The 9,328-nt window shown below is 56.7% G+C and overlaps 1 protein-coding gene across 3 annotated transcripts in view; it reads left to right on the top strand.

The window, feature by feature from the left end:
• The first annotated feature begins 1,067 nt into the window (after positions 1-1,067).
• sipa1l3 (signal-induced proliferation-associated 1 like 3) overlaps positions 1,068-9,328 on the top strand; it is a 46,634-nt gene continuing 38,373 nt past the window's right edge. The window contains exon 1 of one of the 3 annotated variants that reach the window (XM_088911580.1): positions 1,068-1,221. The gene's annotated coding sequence lies outside the window, so the exon portion shown is untranslated. The remainder of the gene's footprint in view (positions 1,222-9,328) is intronic. The other 2 variants (XM_088911581.1, XM_088911583.1) reach the window with 2 other exon arrangements.

Below are 9,328 nucleotides of genomic sequence, written 5' to 3'. Positions count from 1 at the left end.
AGGATGGTCTCCAAGGCGAGGCTCTGTCCCGGGACCAGCAGGCAGGGTGGTAGTGAGTCAGCAGTGCAGCCTCAGTGAGAGACACCTGCCAGTCAGGAGCTCTGTGTACAGAAGGTATGCAGCCTAGTGACAGGTGGTACCTGGCTGGTTATGGTCTTGTTGTAATGATCTTTAATTAATTACTTACACTTATATAGCGCTTTTCTGGACACTCCACTCAATGCGCTTTACAGGTAATGGGGATCCCCTCCACCACCACCAGTGTGTATCCCCCACCTGGATGATGCAACAGCAGCCAGAGTGCACCAGTACACTCCCCACACACCAGCTCTCAGTGGGGAGGAGAGCAGAGTGATGGAGCCAGTTCAGAGATGGGGATTATTAGGAGGTCATGATTGGTAAGGGCCGGGGGGAAATTTGGCCAGGACACTGGGATAACACCCCTACTCTTTTCATCTGAAGGATGGCACCTTTTTTCTTACAGTATAGTGTCCGTATCGCTATACTGGAGCCCAGACAGACTCCAGGGCGAACGCCCTCCACAGGTCCCACTAACACCTCTTCCAGCAGAACCAATAGTTTTTCCCAGGAGGTCTCCCATCCAGGTGCTGGCCAGGCTCACATCTGCTGAGCTCCAGTGGGCTGCCAGCTGGGAGTGGCAGGGAGATATGGCTGCTGGGTTGTTCTGTGCACAAGGGTTTCCTTCTGGCTCTGCAGTTTCCTCCTGCAGTTCAAATACGGACCAGCAGGTTAGTTGGCCTTTTGGGAAAATTGGCCCTGGTGTGAGTGTGTCTGTGTCTGCCCTTTGATGGAATGGTGACCTATCCAAGTTGCACCCTGCCTTGTGCCCGTTGCTTGTTGGGATAGGCTGCGGCTTCTCCTGCGACCCTGAGCTGGATGAACTGGTTAGAAAATGGATAGAGATGAGTGGAGAATACGGATTAGTTGCCCTTAAACTTTTTTGAAATGCTGTAGTCATGTAGCTATAGGGAGGCAAGAGAATGGGTGCCCTCTAGCGGAGGTCCGGTGTACTGCAGGCCGGTGGCTCTGGTGCGCACAGGCGCAGTGCAGACTCGCTGGAGAGGGAGAAGGCTCTCTGGTTACGGAGCGGCTGGTCTGTGTTTCAAGCCGCGATAACACGAGCAAACTGGAATTTCTACCTGACGGGCTGACAGATTTTTAACTGGATTACACGTTTAAGGACCGAGGGGAGCTTTGACGGTAAGCTTGCAGACGTCGGGCGTGCTTTAAATTGGGATAATGTATTCTTTTCTGAACTGTGATAGTAGCAGCAGTGTGAACAAACTCAAGCGCACACACTCAGTTCGTTAGGTTTTTTCTTACTAGGTATTTGTCGAACTTTATGATATGTTCATTATTTTTTCAGTTCCTCCTTATGGATCCACATGACTGGGCGTTTCTGTGTAACTTTGCACTTATTTCGTTTCTCCCTTTCAATAGTCTGTTCTTTTAAAATGCCTTTTTTTTCTATTTTATTATACTGGTCCTTCCTGATCTGTTCGATAGCATTGAGCAGGCGCTGTGTATTTTGGCATCCTGGGGCTTGTAGTTTTTGACCGCCCGGTTTCATTGTCTTGGCAACGGGTGCTTCCGCTTCGTCGAACTACACATCCCATGGGACGGTGCTGCTGCGCTTGCCATATGTCATTTCTACTTGGCAATGTAAATAGCGAGTTTTCAATCATTGGTAAAGTGAGGACGGTCGGAAGTGAAGGAGTGTATGTGGCGAAGTGCGTGTTTAACGAGGCTTGAATAGAACAAAGTTTCGCTAACGCGTATGAAGCTGTGGAACTGAGCGTAAACAATCAGTGGATTTCGCAGGAGTGTGCTGGTTGCCTGACCTGAAACGTGTCCGTGGCATTTCTCACGGGATAGCCCCCTCGCTGCCACCGCCTGCGGCTGACATGCAGACCGCTGGGCTGAGTGACACAAATGCGGAGCCCGGGGCCGGTGCCGTGACTAGCTCGTGTCGCCGGGCTGGGCTCTGAGTTCCGAACCGCCTCGCCCGCGCCGGGTCCGGGCTCGGTTCTGCAGGCTGTGGAGAAGGAGGAGGAGGAGGGGGGGGGGGCAAGGCGCGCGATCCGACTACCTGTCAGGCGGCGCAAGAGGAAGGTGTGGTTAAATAGGGCTCGGGTCGCGACCGCCGCGGACACGCCACGCCACGCCACGCCACGGGAGCCCGCGACTCGCCCAGAGGTCCCGGTTCGCCGCCGGGGCTTGTGGCGGGCAGGCTGGCGAGCCGGTCCCGGCAAGAGCGACGAGGAGCTAACGCCGGGAGTGCCGTTTGTGCCGGCGTGTCGCTCTGCATTAGTCACGTTGAGCCCCCGACTTCCGACCTTCACCTCGAGGAAATAACACGCCACATCCTAAAATAGGTCCTATCTGATAATACGCTGGAGGTCCGGCAGGAGAACTTGAACATTAAGTGCCTTTGTCACTAGCAATCGCGCCAGCTTTGCCATACTTTTCGCTCGGAGACCGATTCCAGCGTTTTAGTTTTTTTTTTAAGGCGGTTGTTTCTTGTGGTTGTGATCCGTGGTCTTCTCCATTTTCATTTCACGCTACGTGAAAATCCGACTCCTCTGTCAAAGTACCATAATTGCAGCATCAGGAGACACAGCGCCGTCTCTTCCCTCGCATGGTGAGCCCCTCTGATACGCTTTAGGGTTAAACTTAAAACGGACGCTGGAGAACAGCTCAGAAAGGCCACAGTGGGTGAGAGGAGGTCGGTGATTACTTAAGCAACCTGTGGGGCAAAATGGCACAAACTACACATTGTTAAGAAAGGCAGGAGTTCTTTCCTCGCTGCCCTGGTTGAGCGCAGGCTCCCGGGACTGTCCGGGCACTGCGGCCAGTGTCCAGCTGTCCAGCTGCGGAGGGAGTAATGCAGATGCCAGGCCTGGTGTAGCGCGCCGAGCGGCCCCGCTGGGCACGCAATGAGCTGCGCAGGGCACAGCACCAAGCACAGAACCGAGGGGGCACAAACACCTCAGTCCCCTGTGCCTCTGAATGGGGCCCGGTGCGGTGCCGTTCCCTCTGGTTCTCCCCTCAGCTGGTTCTGTCCTGACTGGGCCGGAGAACCTGGCTCCGCTCGGCTCTGTAGGTGAAGGGGGTCTACGGAGGCCCGCGGGCTCGGTGCCGCTGGACGCCGCCCCCCCTGCCTCCTGCAAGCTCGGAGGAAACTGAGCCCCCGGACGCGGGCCCCCTCCTGGTACCCGGGCCGGGGGCAGAGCTCGGAGGCTCGTTCCTCTGCTGCCTCCCGCTCGGCCCCCCTGGGGCAGCTGCAGGGAGAAACCCCTCAGCTGGGTTCCGTGTCGGCTGGCCCGCCTGCCCCTCTTACCCCCTTCCTGCGGCCCGGCAGAACGCGGGCAGGACCGGCCAAGGGCACTCGGGCCTCAGGACGGGAGGAAGAGGAGGAGGCGGACAGGCGGTGAGACGTCAGAGGAAGGAGAACCTGAAGCGGCACTCCTGAGTCTCCGGCCGCGTGTTTGATCCGGATTGTCCTTCTGGCTGTTGGCTGGTTTGTTTTCCTTCAGGAAGAGACGGCTGATTAGTCTTTGGAATTTCGCCTGAAGGGTGTACCCCTGCAGGGCTGTTACTACTGTTTTGGGTTTTTTTCCCCAGTTTTCCATGGGAGACGAATGTCATCTAACAAGAATTTAATGATCTGGAAGCATCTAATAGAGCCTTCATAGCTCTGGGGCGGGGAGGTCAGAGGTCACCCGCGCTTGTGTTTTGGAAGCATGACTTTTCTCACGGAAAGTGCTTGTTGCCCCAGCAAGTGTGGAAAAACAGGTCGGGGAGTTTATTTCCGACGCTGCTTAATGTGGCTCATCGACCCTGTCTGTCCAGGAGGCCAGGCCAGTCCGGGCTTTCTGGGGGACGCGATCCAGGCGCTGCTCACCAGTGACCCCCCTCCGTCTCCCACTGACTCCACGATGGGGGGGACCGTTTTCCAGCAAGAGTCAAGGGTCAAGAGTCAAGGGTCAGGGGGCTTCTGATGCTGAAAGGGAAGAGGTTCAGGACTTGCTTCTTCCAGAGTCTCTTCTGTGTTTGTGGCCGACAGTGACCCGGCCTGTGGTGTTCTAGTTCGGGGAGTCTGATCTGCGCGGCAGTGCCAATCTCTGTGTGTAGCGCTCCGACTCTGAGTTTGTTCAGAACTTCTCCAGGCGCGCCAGGTGGAGTCTTAAGTAAAAAGCAGTGCTGCCCCGTTGTCTGTGTTCAGCGCCAGACCCCTCTCAGCTGAAAGTTCTGGCCCGTCTGCAGCCCTGGAGCGCAGCCTGTCTCTGTCCCTCCTTTCCTGGGGTTCCCAGCCGCGGGTCGGGGTTCTGTGCGAAGCGCTGGGCTGGTCCAGCCGGGCACTGGCGCAGACAAGCAGGGCGAGGGCACTGCCTGGCCCAAGGGGGAGGAGATGGGCGGCTGAGGGCTGTTGGAAAGGTCAGGGGGTTAATCGGTGCCTGCGCCCTGCCTGTCGGGCGCCAGCCTCCTGTTCAGCTTGGGCCTGGCACCTGTCCTGCCCTCAGTACAGGTTCTGCTCGGTCGGGGTGTCCCGGATCAGTACTGCTTCTGCTGGGGCGAGAGAGAGAGTGTCTGCGTTTTTCAGACTCCTGAGCTCTCAGACTCGAGCTCCTCTTCCTCAGGACTCCTCCGATGGCAGGCGTGTGCGCGCCGCGGAGCCTGACAAGCAGCCCTGCTCCTCTCGTGCGACAGGGAGGGGGGGGGGGGGGGGGCTGAAACTCGCTGTCGACAGAAGAGCCAGGCTGGGGGGCAGGAGAGAGGGCTCCGCGCGCGCAGAAGGCCGTCAAACTCTCGCCTCGCAGCGCTGCTTGTAAAACTGCTCGATCTGTCTGACTTCCATCCTACAAAGGGCTCCTTTGATGAGCCAGCCGTCGCGGGGAGAGAGAGGGAGCGAGCTGCAGATTAAAAGACATGGGTGGACTTTAACCCACTGCCAGGGGAAGGCAGCTGGCCGGCAGCCAGAGTTGGTAGGTTACTGTTCTTAAGCCTCCAGCTCAGCTGCACTCTGTAGTTTCGCCCAGAGTTTTTTTTTTTCTGTTGACTTTTTCATTTGAACTTGCAGTGAAAAGCGAACGTGTTGAAGGCAGCGGCGCGCTCAGGCTCGCCTGCTTGCATGAGCTGGGCTAATAATAATAACAGCAGTCAGAGTATTCCAATGTAGCGCCTTTTGTGAACCCAGTTCTGAACGCTTTCCAATAAAACAAGGCAAGGGCTATGGAATGTGTCACTCAGACGCACAAGAGCTGTGCAAGGATTTTGGCTTCTGTGGACCCCTGAGATCTCTGCTTATCGTATTTACCTTGCCGATAAGATCATAAGTCAGGTTAGGAACAGGAGCAGGCCATCGTGCCAGTTGTCTGGGTGCCAGGTTGTTTTTCCTAGGTTCTTGCCTGGCTGTTTCTTGAAGGACATCTAGGACTGGGCTCTGGCACCTCCCCTTGGAATCTTGTTCCAGGCTCCCACCACCCTTTGTGTAAAATGCCTCCTTTTTGCAGTCGGAAGCTCACACCTTCTTGAGCTGTGAACAGGAGTTAAGGAGAGCACTTTCACAGTTCGGCTGGCTTTGTTTGTGCTCTCTGTCTGTATGGTTTCCGAACCAGTTGTCTTTGGGTGCCTCATTCCTAGTCCGCTAGGAAGACCTCTGGAAAAAATGCTTTAAGCACTAATTGATGTAAAGAAACAGAGTATCTGCAGCTGCAGGTCGGCCGGGCAGAAGCTTAAAGAGGATCAAACAGGGAAATCGGAGGCAAAAGAAAGTCAGAAGTCAGGTGACGGGAACTAAGCCCAAATCTAGCATTGAATCTAAAACCTTGCTTGGTGAAAAAGGATTTCAAATATTTTGATCTCCTGTTGTCCAGTTACATTTATTTTCCACTCGGGAAAAAAAAGGCAAATGTCCAGTTGCTTGATCATCATCTCTTTTTTCCAGTTGGGATGTCTTTAAGATGATTCTTTTTTTCATTGCCTTTTCTCTTGTATTGGAAATTCGGGTTTTATGCGGTGTTAAGAGACGCTGTCCTGATGTGCGCTGCGGGCGGCGGGCCTGTCTCTTCCTGTTAGCCTGCTGGAGGTGGCGTGTGCCTGCTGGAGCTGTGTGGACGAGCGGCTCTTGCCTGTTTATTTTGCGGAGGGAGGTATTGTCTATAAACAGTTTCTGACAGTTCCCTGTTAAAAGGGGAGTCGTCCTCAAGATGCCTGCTGATGCAGCGCGGCGCCGAGAGGAGACCCGGTCTTGCTGGGTGGCAGGAGATGAATCGACCCGGATCGTGGTGCGCTTGGAATCGGAGAGGCCTGCATCCCAGAAGGTGAATCCAGTGCCCGTTCTCCCACCGCGGCACGGCCCTCCTGTCCACCCTCCATGACCCCCGGGGCGCCCAGGCTGTCGCACCCTCCTCGCCCTGTCTGTCAGCTGTCACCGAGCCAGACCCCGGAGTCCCCCTGCGTTAAAGACACCGGGGTCTGCAGGCAGTTTCTCTCGGATGGGGGGCTTCTGGCTGCCGCGGCTGGGTTTGACGTCGCCTCTTGGCGCCCGACTCGCGTCCGGGGACTCGTGCTTTGGTCCTGCTGGGAACGGCAGGCGTGTTTCATCTCGGGAAATGCCGGACGGGCGATTACGTTTCGAGTCGCCCTTCTGCCCCCTTCATCTGGGGATCCCCGTGCCCGAGAAAGGATATTAAGTCTTTGCCTTGATTGGCACATTCTTTCGTGGAGCTTTGGAGGCAGCAGGACGAGCCAGGAAGGAGCAAGAGGAAAGCCTCTCTGAGCAATAAGAGCTGATGTGATCTACCAGGTGGGGTGCGATTCTGAAGGCCAGTCGTGCATCAGGAGGGACACGCGGCAGGCAGTCCTCACAGCGGAGGGTACCTGCCCACGCCTCCCTCTGCCATCACGCGAGGGCCTCAGGCTGGAGGGTCCAGTGTGCAGGGAAGGCAGGGCGCCACCTGCTGGTCTTGACTCTCCAGCGCTGCCTCTCCCCGCTGAGCCCGGCTGAGAGCTGGCCAGGCCGGGGACTGAGGTGGCTGAGCCGCCGGTGAAACCGCAGCTCTCCGACTGGTGCCCGCGGGGCTGCTCTTTCACCGCCGGCTGGCACCGGCGCTGGCACACGGCCTCCTTCTCCGGCTGCGGGGCCGGGTGTCGCTGGCGGCCGGCCTGACGCCGGGCATCGTTCCCGAGAGCGTGGGCTCGCCCGGCTGGAAAACGCCATCTGGCAGGGCCGGCTCTTGAACAGGCATTTGGTGTCGTTTTTATTTCAGGGCACAGTCCTGTAATGTGATATTTGTTGTGCACACAGCTCGCATTAAATATGCAGTAGGTTTCATGTTGTTTTTCGCCAGAGAGACTTGAAGCAAAACTCCTCTCGGGTTCAAGAGCAGGACAGGGAACTGAACCTGCGTACAGAAGAGCACAGGGAGACCCTAGACATTGTTGAATGAACACCCTCCAGGAGTCTTTAAATCAAATTAAATTGTTTGGCAATGGCAATGTTAAAGCTTGTTTCATACATCTTCCACAAGCATCTCCTAAAGAACTGTTCCAGGAATAGAAAAGCTGCTAAACAAATCAAGAAAGAGCATTGTCTGGCTCGGGTAGAGGATGCATAGTGCTCTCGCTAGAGCCAGTGACCAGAGAGCTCTGTCTGTATCAGGGAGCAGAGTGTCTCCCTGGAGCTTGAGACCAGAGATCTCTGTCTGTATCAGGGAGCACAGTGTCTCCCTGGAGCCAGTGACCAGAGAGCTCTGTCTTCATCAGGGAGCACAGTGTCTCCCTAGAGCCAGTGACCAGAGAGCTGTCTGCATCAGAGAGCACGGTGTCTCCCTAGAGCCGGTGACCAGAGAGCTCCGTCTGCATCAGGGAGCACAGTGTCTCCCTGGAGCTGGTGACCAGAGAGCTCTATCTGCATCAGGGATCTGATTATCCGATTAGATCAGGGATTAGATCTGACAGGTAGGGTGGAGCTGTACCAGTTTAGTCAGCAACTCAACTTATTTTCAAGCCATGCGACACTGCAGCTCCTCTAGGGTTTGGGCTCGAATTCTGCAGGCCCTGTCCCCGCCACTTAGTGTGTCCAGCCATCCCCGCAGGCTCCTGGATCCTCTGCCTGCCCTGCCCCCCTGTCTGCACCGGCCCCCCAGCGCCTGGTTAGCTTTCTGAGCTGGTTGCTTCTGGGTGGATCAGTATTATCAGCACATCTCACTGCTGCTCTGTCTGCAAGCCGTTTGGAGGAAGGAGCATGTCGGTTGCTCACCTAGCGTCCCAGTCCGGCTGTCGTTGAGTGCGACTCTGGATCCCGTGCTGAGACTGGGGAAAGCAGAGATGCATGAGCTGAAGCGGCTCAGCGTCTGGGGGCTCAGGGCAGTGTGGGACCTGGGAGCTCTGTGGAATATATATTCAGCTGTCAAAGACGAGTGTGCATCTGCTTCAGAGCTCTTGAACATGAACGTGATCTATGTGGTCAGCCTGTTAGTGCTGCTTCCTCACAGCTCAGTCCCGGGTTCAATTCCAGCCCGGGGTACCTCCTGTGCGGAGTTTGCATGCCCTCCCTGGTTCTCCGTGTGTTTTCTCCTGGCGCTCCAGAATCCGTCTACCTCAGAGTCATTTTGGCTAAATGGCGGTGGAGTTCCCTGGCGTCTCTAAATAGGACCCGTGTCCCGGGTCCCTGCTCCCTGTGCTCCCTCTGGGAATGGCTCCTGGGAAGCTGTGGCATCCTCGTCGCGGGAGGAGGGCTCACCAAGAGGATTTCGGGCATCAGTCAGTCACCCGGATCCGTGCACGATCCACTGGAAGTGCTCAGCAGAGGGAAGCCAGTTTGCCCTTCACACCGGAGGCTCCAGGCGAGATGCGAGGCTAACCCCCACAATTCGCTTCTCTTCCTGCCTCGCCCTCGTCTGCGGTTGAATCGAGGCCATCGCGGCTCTGCTGCGCTCCAAACCCGCCGGATCCGGAGCCGCTCCAGCCCTTGCCCTGGGCCGCAGGGCGGCAGAACCGGCTGTCTTGGGGCTTGTCTAGTCGTTATGGTCACAGCTGCAGCACAGGCGGGCCCCCAGCTGGGGCCCCTAGGGGCCCTCACAGCGGGTTCTCACGAGAGCTGCGGAAAGCTGCGTGTCTTCAGCCTGTCTGCCTCTCTGATCGCTCGGGCCCCAGCGCTCTGGAGCGGCTTTCTCCCAGAGGAGGAGGAGTTACCCCAGGTCCTGGTCTTTATGCTCACAGTCCTGCTTGGGGAAGGCCTGCTGACAGAGCGCGTCAAGGGCCACGCGGGACAGATTGCTCAGCGCTGAGTAAGAAGCCAGCT

The sequence above is a fragment of the Atractosteus spatula genome, chromosome 3 (assembly GCF_055471065.1).
Source record: "Atractosteus spatula isolate fAtrSpa1 chromosome 3, fAtrSpa1.hap1, whole genome shotgun sequence".
Taxonomy (NCBI): Eukaryota; Metazoa; Chordata; class Actinopteri; order Semionotiformes; family Lepisosteidae; genus Atractosteus; species Atractosteus spatula.
The sequence above is the reverse complement of the archived record's forward strand: the minus strand, read 5'-3'. Positions and strand labels throughout refer to the sequence as shown.